Source organism: Balearica regulorum, chromosome 14, assembly GCF_011004875.1.
Source record: "Balearica regulorum gibbericeps isolate bBalReg1 chromosome 14, bBalReg1.pri, whole genome shotgun sequence".
NCBI classification, from domain to species: Eukaryota; Metazoa; Chordata; class Aves; order Gruiformes; family Gruidae; genus Balearica; species Balearica regulorum.
This window is the reverse complement of record NC_046197.1, coordinates 12626316-12650999: the sequence shown is the minus strand read 5'-3', so window position 1 is coordinate 12650999 and position 24684 is coordinate 12626316. Positions and strand designations below refer to the sequence as shown.

At 43.3% G+C, this 24684-nt stretch overlaps 1 long non-coding RNA gene across 1 annotated transcript in view; it reads left to right on the top strand.

The window, feature by feature from the left end:
• LOC142603863 (uncharacterized) overlaps positions 1–24684 on the top strand; it is a 120784-nt gene that overhangs the window by 1650 nt on the left and 94450 nt on the right. The window contains exons 2-4 of the long non-coding RNA XR_012837757.1: positions 9550–9685; positions 12721–12822; positions 18665–18772. This is a non-coding gene — a long non-coding RNA (uncharacterized LOC142603863). The remainder of the gene's footprint in view (positions 1–9549; positions 9686–12720; positions 12823–18664; positions 18773–24684) is intronic.

Sequence of the window (24684 nt, the reverse complement as noted above, 5' to 3'; positions counted from 1 at the left end):
CAGTATGTCTCTGCTCTTGAAAATGGAGCAAGGGGTGGGGACAACTCAAGGACTGCAGAACCTACAAGGGTCTGCCTCTTTCATGAGTGCTCAGGAGAAGGGACTGCTCCGTGCACTCTGCCATCCACCTACGCACAAAGACAATGTAGTAAAATGCTTTTACAGCATTTTAAGTGCATAAAAGTGCTCAGGTCTATAGCTTGTGCTCAGGCAGGGTAATGCACTGGCGAGATGAATTTTATCTGAGCTAGATGACTATTAGTGCTAGTAAGTACTATCTAATATAAGCTATTTGAGATCCAAACAGTTTTAGTATTTTCTATTTCTTCTTTTTAGTGCCTAATGACCATCAGAGGATTTAATTTGTCAATAGACTATACTATGGCCACCTCCATTTGCTGCTGTGACAGAATACAATGAACAGGAAAAAGCCCAGGTACTAGCCTTTGCTAATCTTTCAGGTCTCCTTCTGGCCAGTTTGGCAAACTCATAAGAAACCTGACTTAGAAACTTAGGCTTGCATCCAGGCTTTATTGTTTGGTGGTGTCAGTCTCAGTGGAGAATGCAGGTGAGAGGCGAAGGAGCAGAGCAAGGAAAGAGAGCATAGAGAAATGTTAGGAGACAAAAAGAAGGCCAGGTTCAGAAGTTTAAACAGATGCAGGTTCATGTCCCCTGGTGTCAGCAGGCCTGTTTGCACCAGGTCAGGTTTGGCTGAAGTGTATGCTCTACACTCGTGGCGTTGGTTTGTGGCTCCTGAGGTCTTGGGCTGAGGGAGCTCGATCACAGGGTGTCAGCCACAGCCCGGGTTTCCCTTCCTTTCCCTTTCCCTTGCAAAACTTCAAAAACAAATAAGCAAAACCTCCTGGGCCAGACAGGCTAAACCACCTGCAAACTGCTCCAAAATTAAAAAAAAAAACCCTAAAAAAAATTACTTGAAATATGAAAGTATCCATGGCTGCTGTGCTAGGCAAGGTTTTCTGGGCTTAATGATCCTGACCAGCAGGTATGTTGTGGTGTATAACTGGAGATACCTTAAAAGGCTGGAGCAGTACACGCTCTGATGTAGCCTTCCTCTGACTGAAATCGATGTAAATCTGCAGGGAAAAGGCACTTTCTCACTTAGCTGCTGACAACCACATCCCTGTGAGTTATTCCCAGTTGTACACCCAGAGCTGAACATGTCTGTGAGGATGGTAACTGGTCTGGTGCCCTGAGACCTGCCCATCTTCAGCAGAATACACAGTCAGTGCCCACATGTGACAAAACGATCCTGAAGTAATCTACTCACCCAGTAACACTCGCGGGTGTCCCCTGTCACTCTTACTGGTTGCTGAAATGCCGGGTGAATGTTATGATGATCTTTCGGCAAACCCTGATAGAAGAAATAGAATACCAATTTAAAAAACAAAGAAAAGGCTTGAAGAATCTATCATTATTAATCCTGCTGTCAGTTTTAATTTTGGGGACATTACCTCACTCAGCACTTGTTGGAGAGAGCTGCCAAAAATGATGATGTCATCATCACCAGGCACATCTGACCCTGGCTGCTGATTGCCAGTGTTGAGTGCAAGTTAATAAATCCCCTGGTACCTGGATACACATTGGAGTTTTATTACAATGCAGGCATTCCATGATACCCCAGTAATTAAATAGTCTGGGGCGGAAAGAAACCAAGCCACTGCTTTCTCCTAGTTAGAGAAACTGTAACATATAATTGTCTTTCAGATAAGCTTCCTTCAACTGTCATGCAAACTTCTGATTTGACTGAAGTGAAACGCTAGGAGGAAAACTTGGATGTAGGCAGAAATGTAAGATAAAATGAAGTGTAAGATCCAGGATGCTTCCCCAGGATTGGTACTTGCAGATCGAAGTAGCTCCTAAGTTTTGCATCACAGCAGAAACCTGAGATCCTAAACCAGTGAGGTGGTGGCTATGGGACCTGCATGGGGCAGGGGGGAGTCTGTGACAGCTCCATGTGTGTCTCCTCATGCTGGTGGCCACCAATCCACCCCCACTGGTCTGCCAGGTTGGCTGCTGCTGTCCTGAAACCCCATGGCAGGAAAAGGTCTTGAATTATTTCATGATCTGGCTGGTGAAGGCTCATGTGAAGACAGCCCCTCCTTGCCAGCCTGAAGCCCTCCTCACACCATGGTACCTATGGGTGGCTGTAGTTGGTGTGGTGCAGGCAGAGCTGTGCCGTTCCCTTGGCCTCCACAGCCACTCACCTGTCCGTCCTGCCTGCCCTAAGTGGTGGTGGCTCAGGCTCTGCATGTGCCCCTCAGTGGATTGCAGGATCTGGCCCAAGATGCTGGACTGGTCCCCCTGATGCCTGGTCTACCTGGACCATGGAAGAAAGAGCCAGACTTGCCTTTAGGTGTTGAGGTTGCCAGCACTTCCTCCCCCTGGGAGCTTGGGCAGGATGATCCCAAATGTGGTCTGGATGGCCTCATTGTGCAGCCTTGGAGACTTCCAGTGCAGATAGTGAGGGTGAGCTTCAAACCACCTTACTCCACCTCCAAGAGCCAGAAATATTTTCATTTCTAAGGAAGACTGCAGTTCTGGCACCTCCACGTGGACTCAGGAGTGGGGATCCCACCACAGTCATGTCTCTACCTCCCTGCTACCCCTGAGAGCTCCTTGCCATGGGGATTTTGGGTGGTGGTGTCTAGCAGAGCAGCCAGGTCTGAACCCTGTCTAAAGTCCTGAACAGGAGTGATACATATTGCTTATGAATAGTGGATCTGCGTTTTCACTCTTAGCCCATCTCCAGACACAGCCACAAGATGAGACAAAGTATTCATAGGATTGCCACATTCCCATGGCAGTAGCAGCATTACTCCCAAATTTATAGTGCTCATTGAATAACAGAGCAATTGAAGAAGCAAAGCCTTTGAAAGTGGGAGCAGAGCTGGGGACATTCACACTAGAGGAAACTTTCAAGTCGTGCGTATTTGGAGCTGACATCTGTTTACCTTTAAAGGTCTATAAATAATATTACCTTTCCTCTTTACTAACTACTGGAGATGATGCTTTGCTTCTGTTTATGGACCCTCTCCTCTTATATCTTGATATTAGAGTTATCTGGCTGAGTGATTTGACATCATCACAGACGTTTCCCTTATCTCTATAGCAACGTATGATGATGCCACAAACAGAGGATTATGCAATCTGTGTAGGCTCAGATGGAAGGAGAGGCAGGGCTGGGAGCTCTGATTTAAACACAAATGTCTTTAATAACAGTAAGGGGAATACAGAAACTTGTTGGCAAAGGAAATGGGTTTTTGTATAAACATTCTCATTTTCCAAGTTTTGCTCCGGTGGGAAAGTCCATCCTTAAAGTTCTCTTATACATGTACATATATATCTATTATATATACGAGGTCACACAGAGATATGCATATTTGTGTGTAAATGAAAATATGCAAATACAATATTGTTCCCAGTGTTGTGCAGGCAGAGGTATTGCCAGCTCCCTATGCACAAACTTTGATGCATCCAGGATTTGCTGTGCTTCACTCCTCCTGAGCACAAAGGTGCTATGGGTCTGCCCAGACCTCGCACTTTCTCTTCAGCAGAGGACTGCCCTGGCAGACCCCGCTGAATGTCCTCTTTCTTGTCTGGGCACGTTCGTGTCCTTGGCTAGATGGGATCAGCATCCTCCTCGTTCAGATTCATGCTGTTTTATCTTTACGAGGTTTGTCCTGTGGCTAATGCACAGGAGGAGCTTAAGGATAGATTTAAATTTCTGCCCTCCCAAAAGTGTATTAGCAAAGCCTAAGAAAATGCCTTTGAAGCTTTCTCTGTGCCTCAGTTTCTCCAACAGTAGGACAAATAAACTTCATTCTTAAGCAGACAGGATAATTTCACTGGTGTTTCCGAGTGTTCTGACTCTTTGGTGAAGGGGTCCATGGAGACTCTGGAAAACACACTCCTGGGTGTTTCTTCTATGTTTATCTTATTTTTATTGAACATACAAATGCATCCTATCTAGCACATGTTGTCAGAATCAATAACTGTGCCTTGTTAGCAGTTTTTCCATTTATGGCATATTGTCCTGACATAGCTGTAAAACCTCAATGAATATGGTTTTAATAACCCAATGGTATTTAACATACAATCGCTGTCTTATTAAGTCTAAATTAAATCCTTACTTGAGACACTTAATTTAAAGTGTGACTGATCTTTTCCTGGCCTGGAAGGAGATACTTAAGCGACACTTCTTCCAATTTGGCCACATGGCTGAGGGGGTGGGATTTAAATAATGTATTTTGATGATACTACTCATCTGGTTAAAGCTGAATTGCATCATTTTATGAACACTCAGAGACAGGATCAAATTAAACCCAACTTCCCACCAAGTTAACTCAGCTGAGCTGTGGAGCTTAGCACTGTATTCAAAACACACACTTATTGTGACTATCCACTCATCAGCATCTGCTTGGCTTTTCCAAAGGGAAAAATGAAGTGCACCATATTTTTCTACTCAGAGCCTCTTGTGGGGTGCCTTTTGAGTTGACAAAGACAAGGCTTACATTCTGCTGTGGGCACACTAATAAAATAAACCTAATAAAATAAACATTACATGCAATAACGATGCTACTAAATCTAAGTTCAATGTGTAGCTAAAGCGTTACCCACAGATCTATTTAGAGTGATGTGCCTGGACTTCTTTCCGTCCTTTTCCAACCAAGAGTCACATAGACATTTGCTAAATTGAAAGCATTGTCAGGACCAATGGGAGCTCCACAAGCAAATTTGGCACACGCAAAGCTGAGGAGGGCGCAGAGCTCACGGATAAATGATGTCCTGTCATTTCTGCATGCCAAGGCCACCACTGAAGAACGGCCAGACCTAAGGGTATGGAAGAAAATTTCTGAACAAAAGTGCCTGTCAAGACATTGGAAGCTATCACGTACATTGTTTCTTTGCTTTGTGCTTGAGCCATATAATAATAATTTTGTTGGTTTAATGCAAGTTGTGTAGCTGAAGGTGGACAGGAGAGGAAAGCATCCTTTAGTACAGGCAGATATGGGGTCTTCAGGTTTACGTCTGGGAGGACAGTCAACCAAGTGACTAGGGCATTGCACTGGAGGCAGGAGAAGTAGGGCCACTGGGCAGTGGGGTGACTTCTGGCAGGACTTCAGTTTCCCCGTCTGTTTAGCCTCTAGGCCTTTGACAGCACTGATGGAAAGTTAGGCAGCGCCATCATTATTGTAGCTTGCAGCTCAAATTCTAGCTGCATCCAGAACTAGTCTCCCTGTATTATTTATTGAAAATAAACTCTGGAATACTTTAGTTCATTTTCAGTATAAAGTGGAAGCTTGTTCCAAAAAAGAAATAGGAAAGGCAGTTCCTAGAATTGCAGAAATCTTTTTATCTGTGGTAAAACTCTGCTAAAAAAGCCTCTGTAGATTTACTTGCTGTTATGCTTCATGATATGGGTCACCCCCCATGCTGGCTGCCACACCATGGCTCTTTGGGCAGTCCCTGGAAGGATGTGGTGGAGTTGCTGGAGAAATACACTTCCAAGACGTGTTCTGGACAGGCTCTGTTTCATGGCAGTTTCCATATTGAACAGATTTGGTGATTTGTGCTTGCTTTCTAGTGAGCTTGGTGGTGGTGCTCACTTTTAGAATGAACTTGTGTTTTGCAGTACTTCAAGATCTTTATCAAAACCCCGGCTCCTGGATTTATGGGGTTACACAAGAGTTTCTGCTGTCATTCAGAAAACCAAAGTAAAACTCAAGTCCAAGTGATTTCAGGGGAAGGGTTCAAAGTGTGACTAAAACCAGAGGTGAAGCGTGAGGATAATCTAAGTGTATTCCTCCTTTAAAGACCTCAAAGTTATCTGTGAAGCAGAAGCATTGTCATGATTGCTTTAGAGGCTTAACTCCATGATGTCAAGTGCTTAGAAATGGGAATACTGCTGCTGTATGCAAATAAAGGGGCAAGACAAGATGCATTAATTGCAAGGATCTCTTTAAGGTCTCTCACCATAAAGGTGCTTGGAGGTCTGTTTGCAAGGCAGCTGCTAGAGAATAATCAGGGTTGTGTCTCAGAGTTAAAAACTTTGTGGTTTTGCAATGCCTATTACTGGATGCAACCTCGCAAGGGGATCAGGATAAAGAAAATGTTATTACTATATAATCCCCTGAAAAAAGTTTGAAAGTGCAGTCTGTCCTGAAAGCAGGGAGAATGTGCATTGTTTCACATCACCACCAGTAGAGCCTACACTGAGGGCAGTATAACACTTCAAGTAAAAATATTTGTGTTTCTATTATGTCTGCCATCCAAGAACTTAACTGCTATTTGGTTCAGTTCAGTCTTGATGATTGATTTCTCCTGGATGCTGGGGTGAGAACTGTTTTAACAGTTTACAGATGGACAAATGAAACAGGGAGGTGTCCGATGTATTGCCCAGCACTGTAAGCTAAGCCAGTGGCAGAACAATTGTATCCCTGTTTGATCTCAGCCAAGTTTGATCCCTCTTTTTTCCTTTTGTAAAAATTGTACTTCCTCCCTAGCATGTGTACACTTTAATAGCTGAATCACAGCAGTAGAAAATGATGAGGCTGAAGACACTGATGAAGACCTTTCATAGTGATATTTATTCTTCTCCTTCTAAATCTGGAACAATCCTTATTGCAAGAATTCCAGTTCAGGGAGATAAATGAGCCTTGCACAGTCATTGCTGCTGCTATGTCTGTGTATTTAACAGTTTTTGAAATAATTTACTGAAGCTAACAAGCTTTAAGAGCTTTTCCAGGATGCAAGAGAAGGGAAGGGAATGTCCTCACCCAGAATGTTTTCTCTATACCTCTTTTGTCTATTATTAATTAGGAAGGGTTTCAAGTGATAAAACCAGGTGGTTGTTATAAGTCATCCACATGCTGAATGAAAGTGGGCAAACTGACATGGCAGTTAAACCCTCAAAGCCTGAAGTCAATCAATAAAATCTATGGAAAATTACTCTGAGCAAATTAACATCCTTTAATACATGAATGCAGACTTTTTTTCCATGTCTCTGCATAATAACTCTGCACAAATTTCCTGTTCATCCCAACCTTATCCCAAGCCAGGCACCACACACTCTCCTCTTTCCACCAGTACATCTTCATAGGAGTCCAGAACTCTGCAGAGTGGAGTGACAGCTGGGGTAAAGCAGCGGGCCAGGCTGGAAGCCAGGATGGCTGGGGACACTGTGCCCCAGCTCCTTGTCACTCAATGCTCTCAGAATGATCTGATTTAGGAAAACCTACTAAGAAAAGTGTTGAGGTTAATTCGGCTCTTTTTGACAAGATCCAAGCTATGGAGCAGCTAAGGCACAGTGGGAGGAGGCAGAAAAGGATGATGAGTACCTGGAGGCAGGAAAAATTCCTAACGTATGTTTGCTGTGCTGTTAACTGCAGAGTTTGTGCCTGATATCTGTTGGTACTTGTCTGAGTCCATGGCTGAGAGTAGCAGAGAGGAGTTGGAAGAGCAGACTGGGGAGAGCCAGCCATGGTGCCCACCAGCAGCGACTCAGCCTGGGCCTTCACCACCCACCCCGGCCCTGAACCAGCTCTGTAGGGTGTCCTCTCTTTCTGGTAGATTTTCTCCAAAGCATCTTTTTTACTCTTTCCTTAAATTTGCCAAGCCCAACTCCACTGAATGTGCATGCAGAGAAGAAAAATGAATGCAAACAACTGGAGAGTAGAGCTAGTAGATCAGATAGGTTTGCAGAGCAATGGACTTAATGGTTTCTGGGGGCTAAGGACACATACCATCCATCTTTCTATGTACCCTTGCAAGCACTCAGCATTAATATCTGAGGGCCTTTTAGTGCCACTGAAGAATTTATTCTCAGAATGCCACTGGGAGAAAGAGAGTTTCATAGCTCTAATTTCAGTATAAGTAGGAATTTGAGAAACTGGGCCATAGACCTATTGCTTTCCACTTAGCTCCTGTCTATGGATATTGTCAAAAGATTACAAGACTAGATAGATGAACTAGAGAGTATCTCATGATTTTTTTTTTTTTTTTCCCTTTCCTATGCATCAGTGTTTCTAGAGTTCTAAGGACTTTAAGTCTATGTAATTGTTTCAGATGATTTGGGCTAAGTCACCCCAGATAGAAAGTGCAATAGACCAACAAATGGCAGGATTTGAGGTATTTTTAATTGCATAGTCAAAAGCTGACAGTTTGCTGAAGGAGAAAAGAGTCCAAGGTTGTGAAATGTGGGAGTTCATTTCTCTGCCAATAAAGCTCTGGAATGGGTTTTCTAGATGTTTCCTATCAAGAAATTGTTCTAATAAAAATTTGTCCCTATGCAAATTGAAATTTTGTGCAGGAAAATTCTGACTTTGCGGAGTTACCCCCTCTCCTTGGGAAAATTTAAACAGGGCTTCCTGGCTTCCTGCTGGGAAGATTTTTGCCAATTTTATTTTCTGCCTGAAGGGAGAAAAACAAATTGATGCATGTCTTCCAACAGCCAACAAAGCTGGGAAGAGGAAGGAAAGGCCAAGTGCCCTGGCTGCCTGCCTGCCACACAGCGTGGTCACCTCTGCCTATTGGGTTGGGTGGGAGAAAGGGAGGCAGGGGTCCTGGAGTGCTGGTCTCTGGAAACCTACCCAAAACTTTATTGTCTGTTTGAATTTTAACCTATTAAAAAAGTCATTTTCAAACCTCCTCTAACCAAATTTTTTTCATGGAGCAAAGGATGAAAATTTGTTCAATTTTTTTTTTTTTTTTTTTTCCCCTTTGGAATGGATTTACATTTTCTGGGCTGCTCCCCTCACATGACTGCTACAAGAAAGCTGAGAGGACAATTACTTTTGAGCAGAAGTCTGCAATACCTTGGTAGCTGGAATTCCATCAGATAAGCAATATTTGATTAATATTGGACAGTAGGAAGAGACAAAAAGGGATAGTATGGACATATTGGAAAAGCACTCACAAGAGCTACTCATGGATTTGCAATATTCCAGCACAGATTGCCAATGTTGCATTAAAATATTGCCTCAGAAGCAGTTCCCTAGACCCAGTGCAGGATAAGCTGATGAACAACCCCCTCTTTCTCCGTTCCTCATATCTTCTTCAATGATATTTCCACCCATTTCCTCTGTCTATTGCCAGTGGCTTGAGCAAGGTTGGTTCAAATGAATTTAAAGCAGGGATAAATATTGTCAATTCAAATCACGGCTTTCCAGTCTGTCCCCAGGGCAGGCATCCCTTGCTGAAGCAGGTCATATTCCCTCTCTAGATGAGAAGAATGAGGTGAGGGGATGGCAAGGAAAAGGCAGGAAAGGGAGAAAACAAGTAAGCAAGCAAACGATTCACAGAGCAAGGAAGACATTCAAGCTTTTGCATTTCTTTTCTCATTGTAGTTTATTCTAAATCCTGCCACAGCCTTCCTGGAGCAGGGGGAAGGGCATTAGCTGATTTGCATCTTGTGTTACTGCTGACAGTAGGAGGTCTTAATTGGGGCACCAAAGAGCAGGTGTATGTGAACGTTAATCTTCCCTTTCACCTGTCACTCATGCAATGAATATGATCTCTGCCTCTCATTAGCAGCCCTCTGTCACATGCCGGGGAGCTTTGGAAGGGTCCCTCTGAAACTTGTTGGGATTGATTTTGCTGCCTGTGCTGGGTTATTACTGCCAAACCCTGGACAACCGCTCCCAAGGAACACATCTGTCCGGTGGAGGTACGGAAGAGCACTGCCTAATAGCCTCAAATCATGTGTGCCTTGTGGAAAAATGAACAGTAATTCATATATCGGCCTTATGATAAACAGAGACTGGCTCATTTTGAAAATAACACATCGTGTGCTTGAGTGTTACAGAGATGACCTTAGGAGGAAAGTTAATCTAGCAAAGTTATTCAATTTGGTATTATCTCCAAATGTTGATTCCTGGAATCATTACTCACTCCATAGTCAGGCAAAACTTCCCTGGATTTCAAGGACTCTGGCTGGAGCCAAGAGGAAATTGGCCCAGGAGAGGATGAAATAGCAACTCTAGAATTTGAACCTCCATCTCTTGCAGTTCACCTATCACAGCAACTCAAGCCTAATCTGCTTGAGTGATGCAAAATATTAGGAAACAACTATGAGCAGCCAAGAGCAACTAAACCTGCTTTGTTTTGCTCTTCATGCACCATGAACTCTTTGTCTTGTGAGGAACCTGCAGAAAGGACAACGATCTCTGTCTCCCAGCCACGCATTCCTTGCAAAGAGAAGGAGAAAAAAAAAAAAAAAAAAAGGAAGGTCATATCACAAAGAGTTTATCTAAGCTTTTTACATTCTTCTAGTGCTGCTCTGGAACAAGTTCCACTTTGGTTCATTCAGAGGTGAAATAAATAATTATCTTTGGGGGAAAAAATTCACATGGTTAAAAGTATTATATTCAGAGAGCTACAGTTTGTTGGCTGTGAGTGTGATCCAGGGGGATGAGCATCAACGGCAGCCCATGCTCTGAGTCAGAGCAGAGTCCCATGGGAATCACAGCTGCTTCAAGGCCCTGGTGTTGGTGGATTTTCTTTAGGATGATGATGGTTGGCCTCTTCTTTTACTTTTATCGTTCTCATCGGTTGTTGGGAGGTGGCTTGCTTTATCATCAGATTCCTTCCAAAAGCAGTAATACTGTGATTCAATATAATGGAAACTGAGAAACAAAGGGGACTGACACATTAATAATGTAATTCTAACTCATAACCTGTTTTTTTTTTTCTTGCTGAGATTGGGTCATTGCAAGAGACTTTTCTCTTTCCTAAGATTAGGGGAAAAAAACCCCAGTAGCAGTAGCTAATTGTTTAGCCCGTTTCAGGATAAAATACCTCTGGAAGAGCACAGGGAGAAGCCCCAGCTTTCCCTCCAAGAGAGCACATTTGGGAGCAACCTGCCTTGTTCAGACAGTTCATCAGTGATGCAGAACCCTCCTGACTGCTAATATTGCTCCCAGACACCCTCCCACAAGGACCAGGCTGCTGGCAAACATGCTGTTAAAAGCCGTGGTGGTTTTGAAATTTTCAAACATTATTTCTCTTATAAGGAAGAGGTGCCATCTCCCAGCTACCTAGATTAGATGCCACAAATTGCTGCTGCTTCTGCCTGGGGATCTTTTCCCCAACCCATGCTGCAAGGGGAGACTGTACAGCCCTGTAGACAGGACAGGGGCTGGCAGTCAGGGTCAGGACCCATGTTTGCAGACCCACCATCACCTACTGCTGCTTAAGTAGAGAAGATTCCCCAACAGCCACATCCTAAATTTAATTACACTCCTGATTTGCAAATGTGTTATTTGACTCAAACTTTCCAGGCCTAATCATGTGTAAAACTGAGGTTAATTATATCCCATAATGGTCCAATCTGCAATAGTGAGATGAAGTTAAGAGAAGGGAAGTGAGCTTTCTTTAGCTGTGCAATTGTCTTACCCAGGAGCTTGGAGCAGCTGGCACGTGTCCTCTGTGCCTGCATCTTTCAGATCAGCTTGGGAAATACCAGAGACGCTAATAGGAATCCTCCTGCTTTCATGTTGGGATTATCTATGGTGTCTGCTTTATGGTCCATGTATGGTCTTTACTGCTACAAACTTACCTGCACTGGTAGAAGGACACAGGAACCTTATGGCCATTTTCACACGTAATTTCAGTAGTCCAGTGATGATGTAAGAGCTACTGACCTTACAGAGGGCTGCAACAGCACTTTGTGATCAGTAGATGAGGGTCAAAAACTGATGGTGCGACATGCTCCTTAAAAGCCTATGTGAAGGAAGTAAATATTTTCCATGAAAATTTTTGAAAGAAAGATTTTGTTTTTAAAATTTTTCAATTTGCTTTTCTCCAACGACAAATGAAACTTCAAAATCAATTCTGAGTCAATAAATTTATTTTTTAAACTCGTTTTATTCTAAATTTTTGCAGTCAGCTCTCCAGTAGAGGGAAACAAGGACCTTTACAAGAAGAACCAATATTCAGCTGAAGACGGGGACAAAAATTGCAAAGACAACCCTACTCTGACTGTAATTTCTCCATTGCGCAGTGGAAGACATTTTATCTTAAATTCACAACCTCCTTATTGACTGTCTTTTAGTGAATTTTAATAAGCATATCCTTTAATTGCTATGTTTATCTAGTGTCCTGTAATCAAGTAATTACCAAAATTATAAGGGACAATCATAGAATTGTAATGCCTTAGTGCAGGAGGAATAACATGATTGATTTTAAGCATATCAATATTACAGATTTCGTATGCCTGGCGAAGTGGGGCAAGGCAGTGCCAGAGTCAGTGAGATACCTCATGTGCTTAACAGTGAGCATGTGCTTAGCCATGTTCCTGGATGGGGAGTTGAAAATCTCTGTTATTCCAGTCTGTGAATGTGTTGTCTTGAAATGTACAAGCTGCAATTAAGAGCTATTGGATAATAACTATGCCATGAAAATGTCCTAAACTATTAAAGAGCTGAAGATGATAGTGTGCTTTTAATGTTTCACATAAACCATTTGGGATTTGAAGAACTTTCAGCGCTCATGAAGAAGTCAGAATATATGCTTGCTTGGGTTAAAGGGAAGGAAGAGAAAAAGCCCTGAATTAAATTTTTGAGCTCAACACCCTCCACTTTTCTACATGTTGCTCAATTCTAAACAGGGAAAATAAAATCAGCTTTGTTCGTGAGCATATGCTTTTGACATTTTTTCTTCTTGGAGCCTGTGAATTATTAATAAACTAATTTCTCTTTATAGTTCAATCTTTGGAGACTTAAAGTGCTCACTCAAATGCACTGAACAAGAGGAATGCTTCAGCTCCAATCAGCTCCTGTCTTCTTTGGAAATGCTGGCCTTGAGGTATCTTTGAGTCTTTGAAATCAATCTTTTATTCAACTGGGAATTTCTGATGGCTCGGAGGTCTAGTCTGTTAATTCTGCCTAATGCCCTGTTTAAGTTCGGGGCATTTCAATCAGCTGATTTTCCCCTTTTACTTTGCTAAGGGACTAAGAGCATCCCTCTCCCCCTTCACCACACCTCCTTTCTTTGTCACCAAGTGGAAACAAAAATGTTTGTTGGGCTCAACAAGTAAGTGGGGGGTGGCATGATCTAGAAAATACCCAGGGTGGCACCTAGGTGAGGTCTCACTGAGTTTTTCAAAGCCAATTTCATACAGCTTGATCTCTAGGATCCAGGAGTGCAGGAGTCAAAGAGATCCTTGGGCTCTGTCTTGCAGCCTTTCGTCACTACTGCTTCAACCAAGGGTTTCTCATGCTGCTGGCATCAGTAGCACTACTACAATTAAGCCAGAGGAGAGGGTGGAATCAGGGAAAGAAGAGGCCAGGGCAAAGCCCCAAAGTCCTGTGCACGCCAACCATTCAGGATTGTGAACAGCCTGCAGTAACTGGGCTGTCCAATTTTGTCTGCTGTCCTCTGGATAATTTGGACCAAGATGTGAACCATAGGATAAGCATGCAACATCTTCCATAAAGTGCTAATATGAACAAGAAATTAGAAGATTAGGAGCCTTAGCTAATGAATTGTGATTTCCTCTTCAGCAGAGCCTGGGCTGAGAGCTGAACAAACTCATTTCACTTGTGATCCTGTGTGCATGTGAAACAAAAGCTCTCAAGGATAAAGCAACATTGTTTGGTCCTTCCCTTCTCATGGTTCTAAAAAAACCCCCAAATGACTGAAAAAGGTCCACATGAAATTTAAAAATAGGCTGAGGGTTACAAGTCACTGAGCTCCATGTGGTCAAATAAAACCAACAACAACAACAAAAAAACCCAGTGCTAAATTAAGCTGTACAACAGAATTTCATTTACCAGAAACATTTAGCTGTAGAAAACCACATTAAGGCAGTGACCTCATTAAGAAAAATGTCCTATGCAGAGGTGGCTTCCTAGTTAACATTTGGGGGGGGGGGGGGGGGAATCTGACTCCTGAAAGAAACTGAAAAAATGGTTAAAAAAAAAAAATCTGGGTTTTTCCTCACATGTCTGATGTATTTCTCTTCCTTAGCCCTCATTACTGAGGCTATTTGCATGAAAACTGTAGGCCAGACTCTCGCTATCCTTTATGCTGGAGTAAATCTGGAGTAGCTGCACCAGGTGACGCAGAGCTCTATGCCGGCTCTGAGCTCTGGTGGTGCAAACTCACAGCATGAGCAGTGGTGGTGGTAGCACAGAGGGACAGAGCAGTGTTTTCTGTGCCTGATTTATTTTCCAGCTCTCTCTGAGGCCTCAGCAGCTCTGCGAGGCTGGGAAAACACATCCAAACCTGGGAAAGGGAAAGGTTTTACTTTGCTGGTGCACAGGGGGATTCCCAGTGAGGGACACAAGTGATTTGGTTCCAACCTCCTATTCAAGTTGATGAGAGTTGTGCACCTCAGCCCATGAAGATCTTTGGGAAATTCCAGCCATGAAGGTTAATTATAAGCCTTTAATTAATCAGACATTCACTGTGGGCTGAAGTGGTCTGGCTGGCTGAGCACCAGCCTGGGAGCCAGGAGGTGCTTAATTAACGCTGCGGGCTCCCGGCAGCGGGGGAGCGGCGTGACTCTGGGGCAGCTGCAGGGCTCCTGCGAAGGGCGCGTTGTACCGGGCGGGTTGTACCGGGAGGGTTGTGCCGGGAGGGTTGTACCGGGTGGGCTGTACCGGGTGGGTGCTGGAGATGCTGCAGGGCCAGGGTTGAGTGTTGGGCTGGGGAGAGCGGTTCGTGCCATCGGTCTGGTTCAGTCTGTGGCTGGGCTCCACTGGGCTCCCCAGAGGTGAACAGGAGAAAACATTGAGTGGGAGAACAGGTTGTAAAATGGGCAAAAACTTGAGGGTTTTATTATACCTTATGAACTTAAAAATTAGAATAAATTGGCAGTGGGAATTAAAAATCCAAACTGGTTAGCTTACTTTGTGAAGCTTTTAAAAAGAGGCTTCTTAATTTAAAATTGCCTAAAAATTGAGGTGGCAATAATTACTGAACTACACAAGAGTATATCATCTGTTGGTTTTCCCTGGCCAGTTAAACTAACTAACGTGTGGCTGATGCTCCAGAGGTACCTGCAGCAGGGAGGAATTTGGCGCTCTCTCTGCAGAATATGGCCGGAGAGAACTTCTGGACACCCTCAAACTAATGGCAAAGTATCATTGACTTCAGGGGACCTGGGATTTCTCTCAAATACTATTATTAACAACGTTTCAATACTCTTTAACTTACTAAAAACAAAATGGCAGCACTAGAGAGAGATGCTGACAAGAGAGGAAAAAAGCCATTTAGTTTCTCCCAAAATCACAGGAACTCTATTTTTTTTTTTCTTCAAACATATGCTGCATTTCTTAGTAAGAGGGAAAAAATATGACGTGGGAGAAAATAACTTCCAGTTGATGCGCTGAAACATTTTTAACTATCAAAATGATGGAAGCTGAGAAAATCAGTGAGGACTCCTAAAACAATATAAGGCCAACAGAAAAAAAGAAAACAAATATCCCCATTCCTGGAGGATGCCTGTTTCTTTAAGCAGCTGTTTCTTGTCTCTGAGGTAACAAAGTTGTCATGTGATGCATCTGTTACCATGGCAATAATCTGTAATTGTGCAGAAAATCCACCAAAGTAGCGTGCAACTCCTTAGTGAATTGGACGGAGAGAAAAATCACCCCTGTGCAAGCCTTGAATTGATGATGTTGTGAAACTGCATTGGCCAAGTCAGCCCAGTTTCACCTCCAATGAATTTCCTGTATTCATTTGCTCTGGTTCTGGTGTCTAGTGTTTGCTCGGTCTTTAAATATCCTCCTTGCTCGTGCACTCGTGGCTGGTAAGTGGTTTGCATCTTCATGTGCGCTCCCACTCTCCTGTGTCACATTAAGGACATTTTATGTGAAGTAAATGAACTGGGCACTCCTACCATTTTGGCCAAAGGTGCGAGAACCGTAACTATTGAGCCATTCTTTTCAAACACAGGTGGTAAAATGGCATTAAATGTTGTGCCCTGCTACAATTGCAATGGCAAGGAGGGTCCTGTATTTGTTTTATCTTATTGTTCCAAAGGGGCAGCCCCCAACATCTACATTGTCTCTGACTCTTCATCAGGATGAGTCGTTCCTCCAGTACCTTGGGAACAGCTCCCCACACACTCATGTGCATGCAATACTTTATATATTATATATAAATTTAAATAAATCTTCTGCTAGCAGTTCAAGTTCAGTATCCCTTAAAACTAACTGAAAATAGAAACACAGAAGGATGAGAAGATGAAATCTGCAAAACTTTCTTCCCTGCATTAGTCATAAAATAAACTGCTGGAATTTACAAAGAAAATCCTTGAGTATTTTGAGTCATCTGCTCATGATATCATTGGGCTAAAAGTGCTTGCTACTATCCAAATCAAAACGCCAGAGAAATCTCATGAGAATATGCCTCGTGGGCAAATCCCAAAAGGAGAACATCTGGATTTAAGATGCCATTGCCCTGTACTTAACCCTAAGCCACTGAGAAAAATGACTATTCTCCTGCTCTCACTCCCTCTATGTTATTAGTAAATATTTATACTATACAAGCACCCAAAGGCCTGAAATGAGAGTAGACTTCCATCTTCAGGCTTGTGCAGGCCTAACAGAGAGAGGAACCGCCCTCTGCTCTGAAGAGCGTGCTCGTTATTTATTTTTCCTTTTAGCTACGGTGCGATAAGCTGCCCATGCCCAGCAACCGAATGTGATTTCAGGTTATTGGCCATTAGATGACATCCTCAATTCTTCCATAAGAAAAAAAGAAAAAAAAGGTGTTTTGTTCAGTGGTGTTAGTTCAACTGAGGCAGCTTAGAATCAGTGAAAACTTTTAAATTGTGGCTGTACCAGCAGTGACACCCTTAGCTTTGTCTATCTGGGCTCTAATGTAACCCATTTAGCCCAAGTTAATAACATAAAACTGCTTTGTCTTCCCTTGTAGTGTAGAAGGTGTTAATTAGACTGATGTGGATGATTTAATACTGCATCACACAGAAACTGAATCCTAAAACCAGACTGTCTCACAGCCCAGAATTTGCAGTAAGTAGATTGGGGTTTCCCCCACCCGTGCAAGCCCCTGCCTGCTCTTTAAGGCCAACATGAGTGCCTCATCTGCAGAGGTGGGACTTTACTTGAGGTTGGAAAGACCTTAAAGAAAGTCATTTGCTCTCTGGCATGTGTCCCGCCAGCTGAACCCAACCCCACTGAGTGGGTAACCTGAGATCTGCCTTCTTCCAGCCAATTTGAAAGAGGGATTCTGACATCTTGGCTGTGGGAGCCTCATCAGATCATAACCTGAGCCTCTTGCAACTGTTTCTGAAAGCGAGGCGTATGACCCCAGTGTAAAACAGAAGGAGCTTCCAAACAGCCATGAGACCTTTGTTTCATGTAGAGAGTTTGTCTCTAGACTTCTTTGCTTGATGGTTTCTGATAAGATGGAAACAACCCAGTAACACCTTGGATGAACTTCCCCATTGCTGAAGATGTCCAGCATCTGTGCACTCCTTAACACATCTGACAAAGGGAAAACATAATTAATGTAATTAATTGAAGTAGGGCCTGGGCTGGGCTTCCTCACTTTTTTTAACAAGGACCCAATCAGGTTGAGGGCTGTGCACCTGAGAGACTTGAGCTTATAAAGGTTTTGGGAGGAGGAGAAGAAGGGAGATGGTTTCTTTGGTTGTGAAGCTTTTTTTCTGGCTAGATGTTGAGAGCTGCCTGAGAGTTATCCATCCCTGTTATCACTAAATTCCTCTTTCCCTGGGGAAGATGCAGAAGAGGTAAGGGGGTGGTGTGTCTAAGTGCTGGATTTGGGAGTTCTCCAAGGGAAAGGGTTGGCTTGGGGCAGCATAGGGCTGGGTCTTTCTGAACTCAGCCCTGTAATGGTTTGCTCTGGCATGAGGGTCTGCTGCTCCTCTCCCATCTCTTTGCAACTTTCCTGCTGGACATGCTGAGACTTTTCACTTTTGGAAAGAGCCCCCCTGAGATGACTCACTGTGCTCCCCCAGCCGTGTGAGATAGGAAAGCTGGTGTGGCCACTGTGGGAAGTCAGGAAGCAGCAGCCAAAGCACAGCTATTCTGAAATAAGTGGTTAGGAATGCTCTGACCTCTTGCCTCACTGAAGCACCATTTTTTTCCCCCCTCTTTTTTTCAGAGAGCACATTAAAAGAGCTGTTTGTACATAGCTTTAATCTGTGTGCACACATTCACAGATTCAGCCTGGGTGGGGGGAGAGGAAAAGGGATCACAGCTTTGCCAGTTGTAGGCGTTCGGGGCTCTAGACAGCTGTGACAAACTGCAGCCTTTTTACTACCTTAAAAAACATAATGGACCACTTTTGTAATTTTAGCTGTAAATGCACTTTTGCTATATCACAGGACAGTGCTTGAGTATGGGAAAAGAGAAAGAAATACAAGAAGTGCAGAAATAATGTGGTGACAGGCCAAAGAACAGAGCTTATAACACACCCACAGAGTGTTTCCTGTGAAAACAATATTCTCCTGGTTCTGTATGAGATGCTCTTGCTTACCTGCTTTAAGGAGTAATTTCTCAGAGCTATATTTTAGATGTTCAGTTCTTGTAAACTCTTCAGTTTAATACATTGCAACTTTTCAGCTTGCTGAGTTTGAGTCACTGAATTACAATTGCACCCACCACCACAGTCATCAATATTACTGTTAACTTCCCATCTCTTCTCAACCCAGGCTCTACCTAATGATTGCAGCCTGTGATCCCAGTTCATGCTGCATAAATGACTAAAGAAGCTTGTAGATCTTGGTTTTTCCATGATTCGGACAAAGCAGATAAATAAGGTGAGTGGTATGTGTGTAAAAGTGACCTTAGGTGAAGTGTCATGAAATAGCAGAAGTCCTTGTCGTGTGTGATCGTGACCTGAAAAGAAAGATGAAGTCTATGATGGTATCTTGGGTATGGACATGAGGGAGGGATTGCACTGAGGAAGGGTGTCTGCTGGTGTGCTGCTGCTGTATAGTGAGAGCAGAAACTCTGAGGTTCTGCACAGGCTGCAGTGATTGCTGGATCTAGCTGGGAAGGAATTGTCTTCTGGATGAAGTTACCAGGCTTGATGTCATTAGGGATGAGGCATGCAATATAGTTCATGGGGTAGTGTCTCCTAAGGAGGTCTCATCCACTGAATCCCTGCCTTGACCGGGGCTTTAAGTTGTTGCTGGTACTCAATCAATCTCTCGTTGCAATCACAACCCACTGGTGGTGGTCATAGCACTGCTGATGGCATACCACGGGGTGGGGCGCAGGCCCTGTGGGGTACAAAAACTTGAGTGAGGGATACGATAGTTCCTTCTAGTCTCAAAGTCTGTGAAATGGAAATCAAAGGAAGAATTGATTCAAACAAGGAGCTGAGTTGTGGCTGCGTTGTGGTTTATGTTGTCACTTGATGGTCAGTGAGGCAGGCTGCGTGGTGGGAAAAGGCTTGGGAAGGGCTTCATTAGCACCAACACAGCATGGGGCCCTGCTGGTAGCCAAACGCTCTGGAAATCTGTGCAGCAAAGAAGGTGGTGGTGTTAGGGGGAGCCTGAAAGGGCAAACCTGAGCTTTGGGAGGCCTTGGTGTTTGGGTAAAGCCAACTGGGGATGCACTGAATAGAGCTGGGGATGTGGGATCAGAGGAGAAGACTTTAAGGCTGTTTAAATCTTTTAACAGAAATCTCAAGGAGCAACAGCTCCAATAAACAGAAACATTTCGCTCTAAGTCAATAAAACTGATCCAGTTTTTGTTCAAAAAAACCTGCCTTCAATCCATTAAAGCTAACAGCTCAAATTCCTTAAGGGAGGCAGCTACACAGGCTTGTCTTTCCATAGGGCTTACTGGCAGATTGCACCAGTTACCTTCCGTGCCTTGTTGGAAGGGATACTGGCTACTCAGGCATGTATTCCTGGTGCAAGTCCTCCTAAAAGTGTTTGGATCTGTGTGCAATCTGAATGGTGGTGGCTAAAGTAGTCCATATGGCTCCACATCAGGAGAACGTGGGGCTGGATGTCCTGGGAAGTCATCTCATCCCCTGTGCTGGACACTCGTTCTCCTCCAAAGGCTGAGCAACTTGCTCGGTTACAGATGTAACTGAGCATTACATCTGTCCTTGCTGGGCTTGCCATGCACTGCTGGTTGGGAGAGAAAGGAAGGACAGAGCTGCAAAGGATGGGGAGAAGGAATATATGTCTTCTCTCCCAATCTATAGATGTGGATGCCTCCAGAAATCTCTACCTTCCCCCCCTTCCCTTTCTTCCCAAGCCCTGAGATTTGAGCATAATGTTTTTATATTGCCTCAGAAATCAATCTGTTGGGTAACCTGACTGAGAATAAGTAATGCAGCTACATACTTCTGAATAGTTATATGTGCACGATCTGTTTGTATGATATGCTCCAGTCTTCCTAACATCTGGTTTGAGCCAGTTGCTATCAACCCCTTGGTTTTATAAGCACTAAATTTACTCAGTTTTTAATGCAGGGGAAAAAAAAAAAAAACAGCCCAAAGAGCATAACATTTACAAGCATTTTTTGTGGGAGTGGAGACAGGAGGCCAAGTTCTGCTCTCAGACAGAGTCCAGCCTTTGCATTTTTGGGTGGGCCTCTGAAACCATATTTTTTCCTTAAGATGCCTCCTTTTCAGCCAAACTAAACTGATTCCTGTCAACTATTATCACTCCAGTATGAATGGGTTTGGCATAGAGACTTGAGGGAGGGTCGGCAAGATGGCTTTTTGGGACGCTCTTCAAATACTAACTGAACTGTTATACATGCAGTGTGCATGTGTGCCATGGCTTCTGGGAAAGGGAAGACAGGGACGGGGTGCTTTCACGTTTCTGGTGGCCTAGCCTGCCTGTTTTCTTGCCTGGTGTCCATTGAGTGCTGCATTCAGTGCAGCAAAGGGGAGATAACTGGTGACTATGGCAGCAGGCTGCAGCATCCCAGGGCCCCTCCCCAGGTGGCTTTTTCAAGTGCAGCCCTGATCATGTAAGAGAAGACCTTTATGCTCCAAAGCCACCTGCTCAGGATCAGCAGAGACAACTAAGGGTAGGTTTTTATTGAGCACATATGACAGTGGATGATTGAAAAGGACAAGGCAGCCTGACAAACTCACTGAAATCTCTCCTTAAGAAAACCAAGCATCTACCAAACCACTGCGGCTGAGCCAGTTGCTGACACAAGCAGCAAACCCATCAATAGTGAGATACACCAAAACACTTCAACCCTTGGAAAATCCAAACCCACATTATCCACCTGCAGTTTACAAGAGGGTTGACCATCTGTTGGCTTGCTGTCGTAGCCAAATTACCTTTTTACTATCATGTTATGCTTTATCTTCTCATCCCAGTTTTGTGTTCACCTTCTTCTGTGCTAAAACTTTTGAGGTGAGAGTGAGAATATGAGGGAAGAGAACTGTAATTACATAATTTGAATAACTGTCCTGAATAATTGGAATCAGATTGTTAAGACCAGTGAAATCTTTAGCAATGCTAATTCTAATAAAAATACCATGTACCAGTGGTCCTGTTTGCTCTGCAAGGGGAACAGAAGTGCATTTAGGGGAGAACAGGAGGTAGCAAACCAGAAATTACTCATACTTTAAGTCACTGAAGGGTTGCAATTCACATATGGATGAAATTTGTCGCTGGAATAACATAATGTAGTTATAAGTGGAATAAATCTGGTCCACTAATTCTTTTTCTGCCTGTTTTGTTTTTGAAAGACTAACTATCTTCACTTTACATATGCACATAAAACATGGGTAGCTGAAACAGGTGTAGGATTTGCTGGATTTTTGCCCAAGCCTTGCTGTCTGGAAAAGATCAGAGTGAATGGACATGTCCACTCGTAGAGGTCCTGCCTGCCTGCTCCTGAACTGTGACTGGTAATAGTGTGGCACTAATTCAGATCCTGCAGAATTGCATATAGGTTTCCACAGTTATTTTTCTGTTGTTACCAAACACTCAAAGTAAGGCTATGCTGTGGTCATATAGACAGGAAAATTACATCATGCTTAAAACCACTAATCCAAAAGCTTTGGAATCTGAAAGACAAACTGTATTCTAATTAGGAACAAAAAACAATGACATTTGAAATGGAGAAATTTCTGGGATTATTATTATTTTTAAATCTTCCCCTGGCTTCCCTTTCAGCCAAAACTGTGACAAGTGCATTGGAGCTGATAATAAACATACACCTCTGAGGTCACAGCTAGGATTTTTAATTTAAATAAATAAATAAGGATGAATTTTCTGGTCTCCAGGGATCCAGCACTCGGGAATATGCAGCACAGAGTCTGCTGTGCAGGGTCAGTGTGGAAGATGGTGGGTTTTGTTGGATTTTTTTTTTTTTTGCTACTTAGCATAGCTGGTTTTTTCCATTATTTGAAAATACAAACCAGTCTTATTCTATACTTCCCCCTCCCTTCAAGGTTGGTAGGTGGTAATGACAGGCTTTGGGATGGTGATGCTTTGTAGGGATTATTCACTGCGTGGGAAAACCCAGAATTACTCACAGCAGCCACACTGTTTTAGGAGGTCAGCAGATGTGACCAACTCATCCTGCTATGGATGACAAGAGCTGGCTAGAGAAGTGTTGAAGAAACCATATTCCACCAGCTGTTGGGGTTCTGCATGTCTCAGTGCTGCTGCACCTTCTGGAAATGAGTCAACTTTGTTTTGGAGGAAAAACAGGGTGGAGAAATTTCACCAATGTTAAAACTGACTTATGGACACAAAAAAAGAAAAAACCTATTTCTTAATCTGAAACAAATTTTCTCTTAAACTTCTTAGCATTTTGGGGGAGCTAATTGGAAATGGATTGAAACAGAAATGAAATATTTTAATTAATCCAAAAGAGCTGCTTTTATTTTTTCCTTAGAAACTTTTGCAGAAAACTGAATTTTGGGGGAAGAGGACAGTGTAGTTATTTTCAAGACAGCAACTCTTTGAACCCCTAATTATAAATTCTTTGAGAAAAGCACCTCCCATCCTTAAGCCAGGTCACCTCATTTCCTACTTGAGTCAGTCATTGCTCAAATGCAACAAAGCCTGCAATCACCTTCCCCCCCTCCCCAAAATGAGGTACCCATAATTCCCAAAAATGCATTGCAGAAGCTGGTGTCTACAGAGACACTTGAACCAATGTGGTATGTCGTCCCCAGTCAAGAAATTCTGTTTGAGTGGCCCCCTTCCCCCCCCCCCCCCCCCCCCCCCCCCCCCATGATCACTTACGTTGCAGGCTAGGCAAATGGGCTCTCCATCCCTATTCTCTGCCCCGGCTCACTTTACCGCTATCCCCATCTGGAGAAAAATATAATGAGAATAGTTATAGAGGTTGTTGCAAGGAATCACCTACTATCATGCACCTGCCAACAGGGTGGATTAACTGTCTGGTTCTTTTAGGAACAGAATAAATCCTGACATATTTTGAAAATGCATCCTCACTTGCTTCTGAATTTCTGTTCTGCTCAGTTTCATCTCAGTCATAGCTGGTTTTCTAAAAGTGCCACTATTCATATTGAATTTGCACCTTGCAAGCACCTGCAGGCTTATTGTTTGGTGTGGACTGTTCTTTATTGATTTGATTTTTTTTCTTTTGTGTTCTGTTTTGTTTTATAACATTTCATGGTGTAGACAGCAACTTTATGGGTACTGGGCTAGCCTACTAATTGGTTTCACATCTCTCTTTGAGCATGGATTTAGCAGGGTCTTTGCTGGTTCTTGCTTATTTCTTTTTCCCACAGAAACGAAAGCAAGAAGCAGCTCGATAATGTTATATTACCATTCAGTACTTGCTACGACTGCCTCTGTGCAGACCACCAAAATTATTTAGTTGCCTGTGAGAGGGTAGATGGCATGAGGTCCTCTAGACTAAATATTCCCTGTGGCAGAGGAGGTGTCTTCCAGTGTCAGTGGGGAGAGAGCAGGAGCAAGGCTGGGCCCAGGGCTGGATTTAAAGTGCACAGATACCTTTGAAGGTTCCAGTGCAGGAACTTGGGCTGTGCCACTCTGATAAAGCAGATCCTTAGCGCCAGGTGAAGTTTATGGGAGTCTTTCAGCGGGTGTTAATCCACTTTGAATCAAGATGTTCAACTTACTGTTTTTTCTGTGCTTTCGCAACACACGAGGCGAATTTTCGGAGACCCTTCGCTACGATGTGGGAAGGGGCTATAACAAGACTGCCCAGACCCAGGGCAGACTCATGCCTGTTGCAAGCAGCCCTTCAGCAGTGAGTTGAGTTCAGTCTCGTTGCTTCCAGAAAAACAAGCCGTCACTGCCCAGTGATCACTGCTCCGGTTCTGACATCAGTCTTAACTTCTTTTTCTAACCTTGTCTAAAGCAGACTTTTTAAAAAGTGAAAAATAGATTTCTGCATTTATAAATTAGAATTAAATGATGAAATTATTTACTACAGTTACTGGTTTGGAAACTAAACTTGTCCTGACAATATTATGTCTCCAGCTTTGACTTATGTGGCAAATAGGCTTTTCTAGAGACTATTTAAGAAAATGAATGCTGGGATTTTTATCGCTAGTTTACTTTTGCCATCTGATAATGACAATGGAGCTTGGTTAGGGGGGAACAAAAGTCAGACGAAATAAGACATCCTTGTAATAGCATACGCTGTTCTTCACGGTACTTAAGACACACACGAACAACAATAAAACAACTTTAGGTGAAGGGCTAGTGAATGAGAACACTAGGCTTCATTCTTTTTC